This window comes from Equus przewalskii, chromosome 2, assembly GCF_037783145.1.
Source record: "Equus przewalskii isolate Varuska chromosome 2, EquPr2, whole genome shotgun sequence".
Classification (NCBI taxonomy): Eukaryota; Metazoa; Chordata; class Mammalia; order Perissodactyla; family Equidae; genus Equus; species Equus przewalskii.
Window position 1 is genome coordinate 35,913,270 of NC_091832.1, and position 17,765 is coordinate 35,931,034.

At 57.0% G+C, this 17,765-nt stretch overlaps 1 protein-coding gene across 2 annotated transcripts in view; it reads right to left on the minus strand.

Annotated features, from left to right (window-relative positions):
- The window catches only part of ACTL8 (actin like 8), a 64,488-nt gene extending 48,116 nt beyond the window's left edge, over positions 1-16,372 (minus strand). The window contains exon 1 of one of the 2 annotated variants that reach the window (XM_070601046.1): positions 16,143-16,372. The gene's annotated coding sequence lies outside the window, so the exon portion shown is untranslated. Of the gene's footprint in view, positions 1-12,924; positions 13,139-16,142 lie in introns of those variants that run through there. The other variant, XM_070601049.1, reaches the window with a different exon arrangement.
- Between the last annotated feature and the right edge of the window lie 1,393 nt (positions 16,373-17,765).

The window sequence follows — 17,765 nt, forward strand, 5'->3', positions numbered from 1 at the left end:
CGGCGTCACAGTGATGGAGCTAGGATTTGAACCCAGGCAATTTGACTCCAACGTCTGTGTCTTACCCACTCCCCTATTTTTCCTGGTCAGAGCCCAGGGCTGGCAGCCATCACACACCACAGCCCCAGTGTAGACACCTCCCTCTCCTGCGTATAGGCCCTCTTGGCCTCACTGTGCATAGTGGGAATGACCAGAGCACCCGCTCAGCTCATTGGCCACTATGACCCCCAGATCCTCTTCTAACTCTATCGGCTCTTTTAGGTCTTTCCCAAGCCCACCATTAAAAGGGCCTATAAACACACTGCTCTCTGGATACTAAAGAAATCGATCCACAAGCACCCTCTAGACAGCAAACAGCAGCTGATGTGATAAAGTCAGCGGCTCTAGCCAGAGTTCTCTAAAAATTTACGAGAGTAAATAACTCTCGCTCTTGGGTTGCCTACTGGCTTCAAATAAACCCATCCCGCCCACAGTCTTGCAGAGGTGGAAAGTGGAAGTCCCTGGGACTGTCCAGGTTCCAGAAACCTCAAGGCCACCAGCCCCACTTTTCTCTCCCTGAATAGTGTCGGAGGGGAGAAGGTAGCACGTTCTGTTGCCGTAGAAACCAAGCGAGGCTAGGTCTGCAGCATGAAGGATTAAAGACAGACGTCAGGGGTGGAAGTAGTCCAGAGGGAGAGGCGCAGGCACGTGGACCCCTAATCTGTCACTAAAGTTTTCCCCCCCCATTATTAACTCTGAGCTTAGATGCACATTATAAACCGTGGGCTCATCAATAAATACAAATCAATATCTCTAGGAGGCAAATACTTGATTTTTATTTATATGCATATTAAATGTGTCCATATTTCATCTGGCTGGAAGAAACCCAAATAATCCAGTCCAGGCATTGCAAGCTGGGGACCCACAGGCAAGTTGCAGCCCAGGAAGCTACTTTTATTGGCCTACACGACTTTTTTCCAAAAATTTCTCAATAAATTGCTAACATTGAAAATTTGAAATATTTTAGAGCGTAATTCCGATTTCTGGCTTTTCTTGAAATAATCCAAAGATCTGGCAATAGCAGCCGTATGTAGCTGCAACTGGTGAGCCCAGAGCAGAGGCTGCCCCTGTGGGTGGGGCACATGCCAGGCCCCTCCATCCTCACACCCTCTTCTCTCCTGCCCCTGGCCCACCCCACGCCTCTGTGGTTCCCGTGGGTCCCTGTGGGCGTGTGAATTTGTGACACTCCACCTCAAATGCCACCACCCTCCGTTTTATGGGTAGAAAAACTGAGGCCTATAGAGGAGAAACTTCTTGCCTAAAACACAACAGCGAATTCAGGACCAAGCTGGTCTCCCAGCGTCCAGGGGAGGACTCGGCTCGGACCCGTCTGGAAGGACAGTCTGGAGCCTGGCTTAATATCTGTCAGCTACAAACGTGTCTAAGGGGAAAATTAGATTTTTCTGCTGACTCCAATTCCACCAGCTTTGTTCCAGCTCTTGGCAGGGGGAAGGGAGGGCGGGGAAAAAGCTCCGTGGGGACAAGGAGAAAGTCTCCTCGGACCATATCCAACACCCCTGCACTTCTGCCTCCCCTGCCTACCACAGCCATGCTCCATGATGTCTAGGAATATGGAAGAAGAAAAGGCTGGAGGAAAAAGAATCGGGGCAACAATAGCCCAGGACAGGTCAGCAGCCTGCCCCCAACTTCACAGCTGATGATTCTGTAATGCAGACAAGTGGAGAATGTCAGCCAGGCCTCGGTTCAAATCCCTGCTGTGCTACTTGCTGGCTGTGTGACCTTGGCCAAGTCACTTAACCTCTCTGAGCCCCTCCCTCTATATCTGTGTAGTAGGGGTAATAGCAGCAGTATCAGGTAGGATTGCGGTGAAGGTTAAATAAGGCCACAACAAAGCACTTAGTAGAGTGTAGGTACACAGCAGCTGCCTCCACGGAAGCAATGTGTTCTCTTACTCCCCAAACTCTGCTTCCACCCCAGCCAGACACAGCCACCTCCCGAGTCCCGGCTCCTCTGCCTAGCATTCAGTTCATCCTCAGCCCGCAGCTCCAGCCACATTCCCAGCACCCCACCCGTGAATCACTAGCCCGTCTCCACCCCGACAAAAGCCAGCGGGCACGTCCCAGGCTCCGAGACTCTGGCCACGCAGGGAGCCTCACTCAGAGCACCGGCCCCACCCTCTCCCTCCCGTTCAAGGCCCTTCAGCCCTCAATGCCCCCCAGCCCTCAAGGCCCAGCCGACCCAGAGCTTCCCCCACCTCCCCAGACCCGGGAGCCTCCGCCCGCTCTGAGCGCAGCTGCTTCACCCCGGAAGGAATTTGGTCCTGTTCTTTCACATGCCGTGTGGTGCCCTCTGTCCTGAGCATCTCGAAGATCCAGGACACGGGGGCACACGTCTGTGAGATCTTCTTAGGGGACCCTAGGTATTTGCATCCGCCAAGCACCCACCCCTCTGCTTTTGGTACCAGCAACCCCAGATGCCTTTCCAGGACTGATCTCCCCTCCAAAATGCAGTTTTCTGGAAGTGTTGATCAAGAGGCCCTGAACACTCCCAAGCCAAGACTGGTCAAATGGCTGAAGCCTTGTCTACTGATCCCGTCTCTCCCGGAACATGGAATTCCAGTCCTGCAAGATCCTTAAAAGCAGGCTGGGCCGCCCATCCTGGTGGGATCCCAGAGGCCCTTCCCGGCCCTTCCACGCCAGTCCTTCAGCAGCACCTCAGACCCCACCCCCTTCCTCCTGATCAATTCCTTTCCTGCCAAAGTTGGCCGAAGCCTGTTTCTGCTGTTGGCCCAAAAAGAGCCCCGACTGCTTCTCTAGACCCCATGACACACGCACGCTCACATCCACCTCCCAGAGCGAAACCCACCGACCCCCAGCCCCATCGGAGACTCTCGTGGGCACCACGTCTGCACAGCCAGAGAGGCCGAAATGATCACGCAGCCGGGAAAACGCCGAGCTGCCAACCGCTTGAGCAGCTTAACTCCTCCCCTGCGTCAGCAAACGGGATTCAAGTGAGGCGAGACCCCTGGCGGGGGCGGGGGGAGGGTGCCTCTTGTTTGAAAAAATAAATAAACAAAGGCAACAAGGACATGCAATTGAGCAGATGACACATAAAACAGGTATTTCTGCAGATGTCGAAAATAAGAATTGAACGCCAACGTAGGATAAACACGGCGTGCACAGATCTTCATTCACCATCTAAAGGGCAAAGGGCTTCCCATGCACCAAGGGGCTAATGGACCGAACAGCCCAGCGGGCACCAAAGAGTAGCGCCCGTGGGCCATGGGCACAGAAGAAGCCGAACTCATGCCACCGGGAGTGCGGGAAGGTGTCAGCCGCGAGGAAAGGACGCGGAGAACTCGGCCGGGCAAGGGGAGGGAAGAAGGGAGATGAGAAGAGGAGGCTCCTAGAGCCACCCTGTCACCTCTCCCCTGCGCCACCTCAACAGCCCCCAGTGGTCCCCTGCCTCTGCCTCACCCCCACAGCCTGTCCTCAACAGCGGAAGTCAGATCACCTCATTCTTCTGCTCAAACCCCACCACCGCCAGCATCTCCTGACTCCTCCTCCTGGCCTCACGTCCACCACCGTCCCTGCCGGGCCTTGCACGGTCCTACATCAGGGCCTTTGCAACGCTGCACCCTCTGCCTGGACCCTCCTCCCACCATGTCCCCACAGGCTTGCGTCTTGCTGCCCCCAGGTGTCTGTCTAGCCCGTCCCCGAGGACTCCGGTCCTCCCGCTCCCATCACTGTATCCCTTTCCAAGCGTTTTTCTCCGTCGCTTTCCCAACCCAAAGCTGCCTCGTTTGTCTCTTGCGTTTGTCTCCCCCAGCTGGAATGGAAGCTGCACACGGGCGGGCACTTGGTTCTGTCCAAGACGAAATACCCCCCACCCAGAACAATGCTTGGCACGTAACAGGAGCCTGTAAACAAGGGCTGGACGAACAAGTGAACAAGGGAATTCTCCGAAGGAAAACACAGCATGTCCACAAATGCTGACTTTCTGCACAGTGTGCGTGGCGGGATGGTCAGAGGTGTGGGCTGGGGAGACGGCCGAGGTTCCCATCAAGCTCTGTCACATCCTGGCTCCCCGCCCTCGGGTCACCACACCCTCCCTGGGCTTCAGTTCCCTCCTCTGTAAACTGGGGGTCATAACAGCCCCACCAGGGCCGGCTGCTGGGGGGACTAACGCGTCACCCCCTACAAGGCGAGGAGGCCGGTGCCTGGGAAACCCTCGGTGCCCGACGTTATCATTTTGCTTCTGTTATTGCTCTTCATTCTGATGAGAGGGCTCATCAGAGGTCCTCTTTAATGGGACATTTGAGCAGAAAGGATGGGGACAGAGAACACGTGACGTGGGGGCAGGAGACCCGGGTTTGAGCCAGGTCCTGCCACTCACACACTGTGCAACTTTGGGGAACGCACAACTTCTCCGCCCCATAAGTCAGGGCCCAGCGCCGCTCCCCGCTCACAGGGCTGCCACGAGCCTCCAAACTGGACCAGGGATGTGAACACAACCTTGGGGGGACTGTGAATCGACGCGTCCCGCCCATTAGTCATTATTCTATTTGCAGAGCAGCCACAAAGTCAAAAAGCCAGAGTTCAAAAGCGACGCCTCCAACACACACCACCAAGCCCAGCTCCCTCTGGAGACGTCGGCAGCACTTTCAAAGCCTCAATTATGAGGGCAGGGAGTGTCACCGCATCTTAGATTTTGCTCACAATATCACCCGAGAGCAGAGGGCTCTGCAGGGGAAATTACAGTAATTACTCCAGGAGGGCTGGCTGCGCGAACTTCGGCTGATCCGAAACCTGGGGTGAAATTAACTCCCTGGAGTTGTGGGGGGCAACGCAGGGAACCTCCACCTTACATCAGGGTCCCTGGGAAACGACGCCAATGTCATCTAACGGACTCACGGCTCTTGCCAAGCCAAGCGGCAGGAAGCCTAGTGGCTGGGAACACAGATGTCAAGTCACCAGCTGGCCCTGCCCTCCCTGCGCCAGCCAGTGTCCTCAGAGACCTGACATCCCAGGGGAGTGGAGACGAGACATTTATACACGCGAAGGAAGCGAGGAGGAGGATGTCCGTGGAATTGGCCCAGGGCTCAGGGCAGACCCCTCCAAAGAGGCAAATCCCAGCTGAGACCCAAGGGATGGTGAGAAGCTGGCCGCGGAGGGGGCCTTGGGCACGTTAGCCCACTTCCCCGAGCCTCAGCTTCTTTCTCCATCAGATGGGTATAACTATGGTGCCCACTTCAAAGCACGCAGCACGGGGTCTGGTCCCCAGCGCTTAAGCAGATTTGTGGTTTGGGGACAAGGAGGGGCTGTGCTGCCTTATGAAGTTAACCCCCACAAAGGTATGAGCCCCTCCTGGCTGCCAGGCCCCGTCCCAGCCACTGGGAGACAGCAGTGAACCAGAGCAGATAAAAATCCTGGCCCCCAGGGAGCCGGGCAGAAGGAAAGCACCACCCCCCACCGCCACGCCCCCGCCAGAGCCCCAGCTGGCTGCCCCTTGCTGCTGCGCTCCACGGGGTGGGGAGCATCCAGCACCTCCAGTCAGCCCCGACCCTCCACCGACTCTAGTTCCCAGTGGCACCCTCCCATCTCCCCCGCAGCCGAGCCCCTAGCTGCTGCCCACTGAGAGCTGTGTGTCCCAGCTCCTGAATCAGGGCCTCAGCTGCGATCCCCTGGGGAGCGTGTGACAAAATGTAGATGCCGGGGCCCTGCCCCAGGTGACGGATTCTGCGGTCCTGAGGACAGGCCAACACTTCATTCTGATGCTCGGGAACCACAAGCAGACCCACCCATCCAGCACACTCAACCACAAGCCGCTGAGCGCAGAAGTCACCTCCCCTCAGCCCGGCGCCCAGGGCCTGGCGCACAGTAGGTGTCAGCGGAATGCTCAGCAGAGTGGACCGAGAACTAATCTGTCCAGATCAAACCGCCTGCCCCCACCTCAGGTCACCAATGGTCCACTGTGCTGCCACCAAGCAAGACACGAGGGTGACCTGCTCTGTACCTGGCCACCTGGGCGAGTGGAAGGTAGGGGAGGGGCAGGCGGCCTGGGCACAGAAATGCCTGCATCTGAGCCTCAGCTCCTCATCCTGAGAATGGGAGCATTGACTCCATCCCCTCTAAGGTTCGGACAATTCAAGGCTCAGAGGATTTTGCTCCTCAGACACGAAGGCCGCGCAGAGACCTTTCAGTCCAGCCCCCTCACACCTGAGAAGGGTCCCCTCTGTTCCACCTGAACAATAGTCATCGGCTCCTCCTTGAATACTCCCAGCAATGGGATGCTCACCACCTCACTAGAAATCCCATCACAACGTGAGGCAGGCTGGTCTATTGCTAGAAAGTTCTCTCTCAGGAAGCCAGTCGTGCCCTTTGACCCCACAGATTAAGGCTGCTCTTCGTTGCATCCAACTGAAGCAACGGGATGAAACAGGAAACCTGCCAGGACTGACGCACGAAAGATGGCCCCAAGCGGCAGGCTCCATAGGCACCAAGCTGGGTCCAAGCCCCACAACACCACCCAACCTGGGGCAAGTGACCCTCCAACTTTCCGCCGCCCCATCTGTAAAATGGGGCAAATAGCCTGCCCGTGACTATGGAAGGTCGTCGTGAGGACTGAATACCATAAGGCAGGCCAGGGCCCAGCGCAGTGCCTCGAGCACGCGAGTTAAGTGCCTGGGGAATTTCACAAGGAGAGGGGAGGGGTAGGAAGTAGCAGGCGCCGGGGCCTTGAACGCTGGGGTAAGGAAGGCGGGTTTGTCCTCGGAACAGCCATGAGGGCCTCCCTGCACTTCTCTCACAGACAGGGGCTGGCCAGACAAGTTACAATTAAATGACCACACCCCAGAACGGACCAGAGCTTGGCAGTCCTGCGTGGCCACAGCTCACGCCACCAACACGGCTGAGAAAGTCTCCATGAGGCAGCTTTTCCTAGGCAGATTCTGACATTTGATGTCCCCCAGCCCCCGCTGCCTGGACGCAGGGACCCACGTCAAGCCCCTTCTCGGGCTGTGAGCAGGGGCGCAGCGAGCGAGCAGAGAGGCCACCACCCTCGCCGCAGGAGGCCAAGTGGGGAGGCATGGAGAGAGCCTCTGCGGCCTATTAACACACCAGTTTCTGCGCGAACTCCCCCAGGGAGCCGGGCGGGTGGAGTTGGAGGAATAAGGGCCTCCAGACAAGCAGAATTTTTTTAAAGAAACATTCAGCTATTAAAACCCAAGCTCGGGCCACCCTGGGCCTGCATACCAAGTGGGGCTGGTGGGCTGCCAGCAGCAGGTGGAGGAGACAAGGAGGAGGCTGCATGGGACGTTAGCATCAGGATGGGTGTCTGCAGAGGAGCCCCAGGAAGCGGGTCACTGGGGTCACAGCCCTGCCCCCTGCCAGGATGCCCAGGCTGGAGCCGGTCTGTCGGAATCTCATAATTTTCCTGTCCCCACCAACAGAGCAGGAGGAAGGAACGACGTTCGAAGAGGAAGGAAACTGCCAGCTTCCAGGGTGACCGCACAGCCGTCCCCTGGCATCACCCCCGATCCTTCACCAGGAGCCAGCGGTGTGCCAGGCCCGGAGCTGGAGGATGCCTCACCTCGGCACTAGTGACACTTGGGGCCGGATCGGTCTCTGTTAGGAGCCCAGCCTGTGCACCGTAGGATGCTCGGAGCATCCCTGGCCTCTGTCCGCTGGATGCCAGTAGCACCCTCCATCCCCCAGCCCTCCCCTCGCCCCGGTTATGACAACCACAGGTCCCCTGGAGGATAAAACTGTCGCCAGTAAAAAACTATTGGGCTAAAGAGACAAAAGCAACTAAAGGACAAGCCTGAACTGGCTGGTCCCCTGCTTCAAACCTTCCCTGAGCCCATGACCCCTGGCCTGACATTCAAGGCCCATGTGACCTGGCTCCTTTGCCTAGTGCTCCCCATTCCCTGCCCCATAATTGACCCTCCAGCCAAAACAAAGCACAGGTCATCCCTGCCCAGGGGGCCCTCTTGCCTCCTGGCCTGTCCTTCTTTCAACCCCCCTGTCTGCCTGGCTTCTCTCTGTCTGTGTTGAAAGACGCCAGATGTAATCACCTCCAGGAAGCCTTCCCTGCTGCTCCCCACCCCACCCCCCGGGGAAGTAGCACATTCTGTGCTTCCACATCGAACTCCACTGGAGAGCTCCCCGAAGCATTCTGTGGGCGGGACGCGGTCCTGGTCCTGTGTGGTCACCTGCTTGCTCAGGACAGTCCTCGCCCTCAGGGAACTGGTCAGAGAACAGCTGTTGTCAGCCTCCTACTGAAAGGGCTCTGATTCCTCCCTGTGGTCAAGAAGGGAAACACAGAGTTGAAGGGGACGCTGTTGAACTGCAAAGCCGATGGGGCCAGGGGACCCAGACTCTCAGGGAAAGACAGCTGCACCCCGAGGGGGGGGCCAGCCAGAGGCTCGTGCCCACATCAAGGGGCCAGCACCTTCAACAGCTCCGCCACCGGCTCCCTGCACCTCACTCAGCGCCACCCCGTATGGCCCTGTTTGCATCCTTGGCTGTGTGGGTCTGGGACACATCATAAAATCACGACGATGATGATAGAGAGCATCGGAGGAATCACTGTCTCACAGCCCTGGTGACAACCCCGCGAGGTCACCGTCCCCACTCCCGGCTGGTGAGACCAGAGCCCCAGGTTTCCTGAGGGCAGATGCCCCCAACGCCACACACCTCATCAGCTCCAAGCCTCCCGTTCTTTGGGGGTGGAGGGAATCCGGGGCAGAGACTAAGGAACACTTTGCTCCAGCCTCCCCATGCCCGAGGCCGGGGATCCCCCTCACAGAGAAGGAAGGGCTCTGGCTAGTGAGGACCTAGGAAGAGAAAAATGAAATCAGCAGCTTATAAAAGCCTCTCCAAGCCATCCTTTTGGGAGGGAAATCACCAGACTCTCTCCCCAGGCTGGAGGCAAGGGCCCTGGCCGCGGCAGAAGGAGGGGCCAGGGTCCTTCTTCCGTGGTTCAGCGATGGGGAAGGAGGGTGGGGGAGGCCCCAGTGGGGGCTCAGAGGTGCCGGGCTCCAGGCCTGGGGCTCCCAGCACCTGGGCAGGGGGAGGCCAGGTGCACAGGAGCCCATCCTTCCCGAGTTTGAGCTGGGAGCACCGTGGGGGAGGGACATGCGAAAGATACTATGACAGGGACGTCATCTCCCCAGGGGAGCCTTTCTGAAGACCACAGCACCAAGCACCCCCTCCCAGCCCCCCACGCTTCCTGTATGACATCCAGGCATAGAGGTCACAGCGCTGACCATTATCTGGAATCTTTATGCCTGGGTTTGCTCACTCATCGTCTGTCTCGAGACCCAACCAGAGGCATCACGAGGGCCGGCTTCCGGCCATCCTTGCTTCTCCTGCCCCTGGTACAGCAAGTTCCATAAACAAGTGCTGAATTCCTTACAGTGACAGGAAGTCCCAGCTCAGAGGCCTGAAACCCACGGTACCATCTCTCCACGCAGCCGAACCCCTCATCTGTTTCCTCATTTGTAAAACAGGAGTGACGATGCTGTGTTGCCACCTTGAAGTCAAAGAGGTCGGGGGCAGGTGGGGAAAACACAAGTGAGCGCACACACGTGTGTCACGGGCCCAGCCCTGGACAACCACAGAGCTACACCAACAAGGCCCCACACACCCCACCTCCCACCCACTGGACACCATGAACCCCAGGCAGGAATGAAGTCATCAGCTCAACGGAAGCTCACCCAAAGACAAAAATCCCACTGTTTTCCCGAGCCCACAGGTACCACGGCCTTTCCCTGGTGCCCGCCTCGTTCCAGGTCCTTTCATCCTCAACAGGGTGCCAGGGAGAATTCCAGAGACTCAGCTCACTCCAGCCCCAAAAGCCTCCCCTCCCATGGGTCTCAGTCCCCAGAGACATCAGCTTAAGACAAGGCAGGCACCTCCCTGCCCCTCCTCCAGGCCTGCCCCGAAAAGGCGAATGAGAAATCAGAGACCCGCTCCTGGCTGGGGGTCCCTCACACACACGCTCTCCTTTCCTTGTTGCCCGGCCCCTGCAAGGCAGCCTTGTCATCCCCACTCACAGGGAGGGAAACTGAGTTCCCTTGAGGTCAGGGGATCTGCCCAGGTCACACAGCCAGCAGCAGAGCGGAGAGCCCGGCATGGCCGGATTCTCCCCTCCACGCCTGCCATCAGCCCAGAGGACCAAGTCGTCAGGGAGGACTAACAGACTGGGGAGGCGCAGGGAGAAGCACCCGCACCCCACCCAGGCACAGCCAGGCCGGAGGGCTCAGCTCCTCAGACAACCCGGCTGCAAACCCAGCCCCCCGGCTTGGCCAGGCCCTGCCCTCCCACCCCAGCCCCAGCGCCCTTGGCTCTCGAGTCAGGCACCAGGGGACCCCAGACATAGTGCAAACCGCTGCTAAACAGTAACACCCAAACCACCCAGCAGAGGGAAAGGGACCCAGGGGGCAATTACCTGCCCGGAGGTGAGCCGGGGCCTGGGGACGACTGTCTCCCGGTGGCTGCTGGCCACAGGTGTGGGCTTTTCAATGGCCGATTCTAAGGAATGAGCATGTGACAGGCCGGGGGGGCCTGGGCATGTGCCCGTGGTTTTAAGGGGCCCGAGGGGAGCGGGGGTTGGTTTGTGCTTGGCGGGTAGGTGGGCAAGGGAGGCAGGGGAGGGACAGAGAGTGGCCGTGAGAAGACCCCTGGCCTAGCGGTCGGGAGACCTTGGAGACCTTGTGCCTTCAGACCCTCAGGCCCAAGCCCCGCACTTGAGGGTTCAGAGCCTGTGAGCGGCTCTCTCTGGGGTGGGTCACGCCCTCCACCCTCAGCCTGGGGACTCAGCTACGTTTGACCCCTTCCCCCAGGACCACCTCCCTGGCCCTCCCCAGCCACCAGGAGCCCGAATGTGCCCCCAAAGTGCAGTCTTGTTCTCAGCATCTCCAGTGCGGTGAAGGAGGGGTTGGAGTTCTAAAGCCAAAGCCACGTCCCTCCAAGAAAGCAGGAGCACGTGGGGTCCAGGTGACCCCAGATGAGCCCCTCAGCACCCCAAACCTTCCTGTCCCAGATGGGGGACCTCTGTCCCCAGAAGCAGAGGGGGTAAAACGAGTCGGGCGCTGGAGCAGAGCCCTATATTAATAGCAGAACAAGGTTGGGTCCACGTTCCCCAAAACCTCCCCTCCCACTGTTTCTTTGGGACGGACACTTGGTAATCATCTGTCCCACTTTAAAGATGCAGCTGTAGAGGCCTGGCGAGGTCACAGGGACTGTTCACACAGAGTCTGTGACAGCAAGAAGCTGGCCGGAGAGACTGCGGCCTCTGTCCAGGAGCCCGGCGCGGTCCCCAGGGGAGGAAGGAGGGAAAGCAGACACATGCAGTCTTTAAGCACCTGGAGCGTGCCAGGCCCTGCACGCGGCCCTTTGCATCCAGCGTCTTTCCAAACCCCACGATGACCCCCAAGGTTCGAAGACAGCGGCCCCTCCACTCCCTCCCCCCGCGGTGGAGGACCCACCACCACCAGCCCACCCCGCTCCGGCCCAGACAGCGTAGGGATCTGCCTCACTCCGATAAGGACATCTGCAACCTTATTTAAAAGTCACTACTGCACCTAATTAGAGGCACTTAGCCCTCGGATCCATCCTTCTCCTCCAATCACTTTTATAGCCGGTAATAACTCTCGTAAATTCCTCAACAGATGGGAATTTTATTTGACTAATCATGGCCGTTTGACTTGCCGGGGTGCAGTGGCTCGGGGCGCAGACTGGCAGGGCGCCATCTGAGGTGACTGTCAGGAGGCCAGGCAAAGAGCCCAGGCCCCCAGGCCACCTTGAGGGTCCACTCCTCAGAGGGAAGCCACAAGAAGGCGTTGGAAAGTGCCAGGCGCTGGGCAGCAACAGACAGCTGTGCCGCCTTTTCTGGGTCCGGAGGCCTTGGTCTCTGGACGCGTGATGGCTGGGGCCAGGGAGAAACTGGGACGTCCTGGCTTCAACACCCAATAATAACAGAACGTTGGCTGCCATCTGCTGTGCGCCTCTCCGTGCCAGCCCCGTGCCAACTGCCCTGTGGGCCTCATCCCCTTCAGTCTGCCAACAATCCTACAGATGCACGTGAACATTCCCATTTCACAGATTCGCAAATAGATGACAGAGCAAAGTCACAGGCCCCGAGTCACTAGGCTGAGCCGCCAGCTTCATCTGGGGAATTGACAGCCGGTGTCCCCTCTCCCGCTCACACAAGGCCGGGGGACCCTTCTAAACCCACGTCAAACCCCATCACGGCAGCAAAAACAAACCCACAAAACTCCCAGTAACACGCAGCACCCACTGGACAGAGGCAAAGCCGCTCAGCCTGGCCGTCATGAAGGAACCCACTCGAAGTACCAGTCCGAGAGAGAGAAACATTGCACAAAAAGCCTGTCCATCCGAGAATATGCACAGCAGACTATTCATAGCCCCAAATTAGCACTCTCACTACACAAATGGACAAAGAAATTGATCTGTACGCACAACGCGAATCTCTTGGCAACCAATGAGGAGGGAGAAGCCACACCGTCATCGGAGCAGGGAAAGCTCCATATAACGAATTATTAACTCTAACAGGACATGGAATTAACAAGGGGCTGGCTAGAGGAAGCAGAGAGAGCTCTAGAGAATAGCACGGAGGAAGAGCCCCCCCGGGGCTGACATGGAGCCCCTGAGGAACAGGGCCCCCCACCCTGGGCTGAACGGAGCCCCCCAGGAGACATCCCCCACCCCAGGCCAAGACAGCACCCAAGGAATGGCCCCCCCAAAGCTGAGGCAGAACCCCCAAAGCAATACCCACACCCCCGCTCCAGGGCTGACCCCCCAGACCCCCTGAACAGGGCAGGCCCACGGCTCACGCGTGCCAGAGCAGGTCTGGGGCCACACGGTGGAGCCAGCCAGGACTCCAGCCCGTGGAACTTACCAGAAATCAGCCCTGGAGGATGCCACAAAAGCTGCTCCTGGGAGGGCTCTCAGCAGAGCCACCCTATTGCCAGACTGCCTGAAAGGGGGTGCTGGGGAGCTGCTGCTGGCCGCGGGGTGCCGCCGACTGCCGTGCACTGCAGGAGCCAAGCCCTGGAGGGTGCAGCCGCCTGGGAGCACATGGAGCAGGAAGGGGCCCTCGGGGGGCGGGCCCCCAGCGCCCTCTGCTGGCCGAGAGCAGCACGCCAGCCAGCCGGGACAGAAATTTAAAGGGCCCAGCTCCATTTTCATGGAGCAGACAAAGAAGGGTGAAGTGGGAGCTGAGACGTAATCATCAATAACCAGCAAACTCCATCCCTTGGACAACTCAGCTGCCACACGAGCCCCTCGCACACAACTGAACTCCTGGATGACAACACAACTCTGTATTTCCACCTAAGAAGACACAGCTCTCATCCGTTCCGGAGACATCCTCATCCTTTGCATAAAATGAACGGCAGTCCCGCAAGTCATTGCTGACTTGCATTTATTACTCCCCAACTTCAGCCACGGTTCCACAGAATATTCTGTCCCCTGAAGACTAACTTGCAAAGTTAACTTCCAAAAACTTGCATATGAAATAAAAATGGAAAGGAATGAGAAGAAAATGGTTCACTACCAGGGGTGTTTATTCTAATTATTCACTCAGGAACAGGGAAGGTAACCTCACGGTGGGTCCGTGGACTGAGCGGGCCCACTGGGAGTCAGACGGAAGCTGAGACTCTTTCTACCACCTGATTTCAGCAGCCCCCACTGACTTACGGGGGGGCACTGTAGATCCCTAGGAATTCATGTTTACTCAGAGCTGCTGCCTGATCACAGACCCATCGGATGCTCCCTCTTCCTTGGGGCCCAATCTCTCTGATAAACGGCCGCACGTCCCTTTGGGGGAGGTTTGGAGGAAGATTTACAGCAAGTACTTGCAGCAATGACTCAGGCTCCTTCCTGCAGGGAGCCTGGCCTCCCCAGGATTGCAGGAGCTCAAGGCAGGTTTTGGCTACCACACCCAGAGCTTTTGATGTCGTATATCTCCAGCGACCCCCTAGTAGGCTGCCTGTGTGTCTCATTCCCAGGGACACTGTGATCCACTAGCTGCCACCAAAGGTCCCCAAGACCGAGGTATTCTGGTCACTTGCACATCTCTACTGCCTCACAGGAGGTGCGCCCACGTTGACCACGGCAGGGCAGTGCTGCCGCTTGGTCTCTGCTCCCCCAGGATGCCCTGATCCCCACCAAAGTCAGGAGCCCATCCTCCTGGAGGGACCTCTACAGGCACAGCCCCCTGACAATAAGAGCAGCCACAGAGCATTGCAAGGATGAGGTGGTCCCCGCACTCGTGGCTTTCTCCCTGCCGCCGTCCTCTGCCCCTTCTCGTGGAACATAGCTGGTGGGGACAGTGGTGTGCAGATGACATGTAACAACACATCCAGCCCAACATTCCTGTCCCCAAGCTTTTGGATTCCCTCTTCCACATCATGACATTGCAGCCTCATTAACCACAGGCCACTGTTGAGTCCAAATTTCAGTCAACCCGCCAGGTAAGTCGTTAGAGCCACCCCCAGCTGCACATGCTAACAACCAAATCCAGACTCTCCAGCAAGTGCACCCACAGCAATGAAGTCAGCCCACTGCAGTGCCACACGCTGCTCTCTTTGCTCTAAAACCCTTGGAATCCACTCCCCCACATTCCCTCGGTCTCTGCTGATATGTTAGCAAAGTCTTGCAATTCTTTTGGTGTTTCCTCATAGGTCCTAGTGTGTCCCTGTCACCAGGGAACATGCTGAGATTTGACCCTTAGCATCTAGTGACAACAGGGGTGGTCGTGGTGAGTCTTAAGGAGAACGGGCAACCCCTCTCCGAGCATCGCCCTCGCTGAGGTTATCACAGGGTCTTAGACAGAGGAAGACACTGGAGTTTAAACCATCACCATGATACGGGAGGCTCAGAGCCACTTGGGGTTTAAGGCCATCAGTGTCATCTGGGTCCCACAGAGTCACCAATCCACCTCTCGGGACCCCTTTCTTTCCCAATTAATGCCCTAATTTTCACATGAGAAATCTGTCGAGATGTGAATTCAGTTGTGGTTATAATTCAGCCATGAGCACAATTCAATTATGTGTTTGATTCTCCGCAGTATCAGCCCAGGGGCTGCAAGAAATAAGAGCTTCCGTAAGGGCTGTCGTGGACGCTCTCTGGTCCTCAGACCGTGACTTGAGGTGAGAGTTAACGGACCTGCACTTGTCGTTTTCTCTCTGTAAGTGCTCAAGAGCCCTCAGCAGAATCCGTCCCACCCCACGGTCCTCACGGACATCATCACCGCCATAACAGTCAAGCGCAGCGTGACTGCAGCTCCCGAGGGACGTGCCTCAGTGGCACTTCATCCCGATCCACCACAGGTGACGGCCTGACGAACCACAGGGCCGCTACACGCCTTGGGTTCCTAGCACCCCACTGCCCACTGGCAAGGAGCTCGGCACCACGCGCAAGCCCCAAGGCTGAGGAAACCAGTCCACAAGGCTCAGCTTAGCAGGCCCACCTCCTGGTACCACTCCTGACACCAACGCTGCAATGGTTTGGGTCCAATCAAGAAAAAAGAAACCACACATATTTTAACTGGCGAAGTTTCATATGAAGAATTACTAGCTTATAATAGGGGATTGGATGAGCAAGGCATTGGCTAACAGAGAATAAGGACAACTATAACTAACGTAAAAGGCGCAGCTATACGGAGCAGCCACAACCCAGAGAGCGGAGAAAGAGACCCCACCCCAGGACTGAGACGGAGCCCCCCACATCAGGCTGAGGTGGGGAGAAAGCATCTCCCCAAAGTGAGACAGAGTCCCCAAGGAGGAGCCCCCGGGGCTGATAGAGAGCATACAGCCTGAAAAAAGAGACCACCCCCCGCCGAGACCAAGACAGACCTCCCCCCTAAGGAGGAGCTCCCACCCAGGGCTGAGATAGGGCCCCCAAGGAAGGGTCCTGTCCTAAAGCTGGAATAAAGTTCCCAAGGAATGGCCCCCCCAAGGCTGAGGCAGAACCCCCAAAGCAATACCCACACCCCCTGCTCCAGGGCTGACCCCCAGAGCCCGCGGAACAGGGCAGGCCCACGGCTCACGCGTGCCAGAGCAGGTCTGGGGCCACACGGTGGAGCCGGCCAGGACTCCAGCCCGTGGAACTTACCAGAAATCAGCCCTGGAGGATGCCACAAAAGCTGCTCCTGGGAGGGGTGTCAGAAGAGGCACCCTATTGCCAGACTGCCTGAAAGGGGGTGCTGGGGAGCTGCTGCTGGCCGCGGGGTGCCGCCGACTGCCGTGCGCCGCGGGAGCCGAGCCCTGGAGGGTGCAGCCGCCTGGGAGCACGCGGAGCAGGAAAGGGCCCCCGGGGGGGGCGGGCCCCCAGCGCCCTCTGCTGGCCGAGAGCGGCACGCCAGCCGGCCGGGACAGAAATTTAAAGGGCCCAGCTCCATTTCCACGAAGCAGACAAAGAAGGGTGAAGTGGGAGCTGAGATGTAATCATCAATAACCAGCAAACAATGAAATATCACTCAGCGATGAAAAAGAAGGAGCTACTGATACACAACTTAATCTTAGAGATATGATGTTGAGTGAAAGAACACACCAAACAGCAAATTCTGCAAGTTCCTCTTTATTGTGAACTGGGCAGTGTATACAGGTGTATACATTTGCAAAAACCCTTCAATCTGAACATTTAAGATCTGTGCATTTCATTGTAGATAAATTATACCTCGATTTTTAAAAATTAGCCCCCCAATTTTTTGTTTCCAGCCTAGTCTCTGTGTACTACCTGCACACAGTAGGCAAACAAATATTTTTGAGCAAAGAAACACATTCATGAGTCACACACTCATTTTGCTTTCCTCACGTTAAATTTCTGACTGTTTCCCCAAATCACCGAGCTGTAGCCCTCTGCTCTCAGTCCAGGCACAGCTCTTATTATGCTGGCGTTAGCTTCAGAGGAAAAATGTACCAGGTACCACCCGAGTGACCAGCATGTCTTGAGCACTCTGTGCCTGACACTGTCTTCAAAACTCTAATTCATACAACCAATGCAGTCGTTGCTTCTATCATCCCCATTTTACAGATGAGGAAACTGAGATACAGTTTGTCTCGATGTCCACACTCTCAACTGCTTTGTCTCTGGGGTCAAACTATATTGGGTCCCAACCCCAGCTCTTCCCCTCGCTGACTGTGGGTCATAGGCAAGACAACGGCTCCCCCCACTGTGAGCCTTGCTCGACTCATCTCTGAAATGGGGATAATAAGATTGTCCCCGTGGGTCGTCATGGGGTACCAGTGAGCTTATCCACATAAAAGATCCACATGGGTTTTCACATCTTAACATCCCCAAGATCAGAATGTGTCCCACCGTTGAAGGCATCTCATGATCCCCTTGGGCAGTGGCGATTGTGATGCGGACACCACTGCCTGAGCGAGAGCAAAGCTGGTCAGAACAGTCCATCCTGTTGTCACCTCCATGTCTAAGCATCAAATAGCCCTTTCATTATGAATAAAATGCAAATAGGATGAGCTGAAAAGCAGGGTGCCATTCTTCAGCTGGCAGCCGCCCTTCTTTCTTAGTGGCACATAAATTAATGGTGTGTCTTACAGCTGATGGCTTCTTTCGATTTGATGAAATGCACTACACTATTATCATCTCAAGTCTGTCTTCCCCACCACGGACGATTGGATTATTGTTCCCTATTCTTCCGGCCTCCCGGTTAGAGATAGACATCTGTGCTTTTGTCATGATTTTGCAGTGCCTCCCACTAGAGAAGGCAAAGAA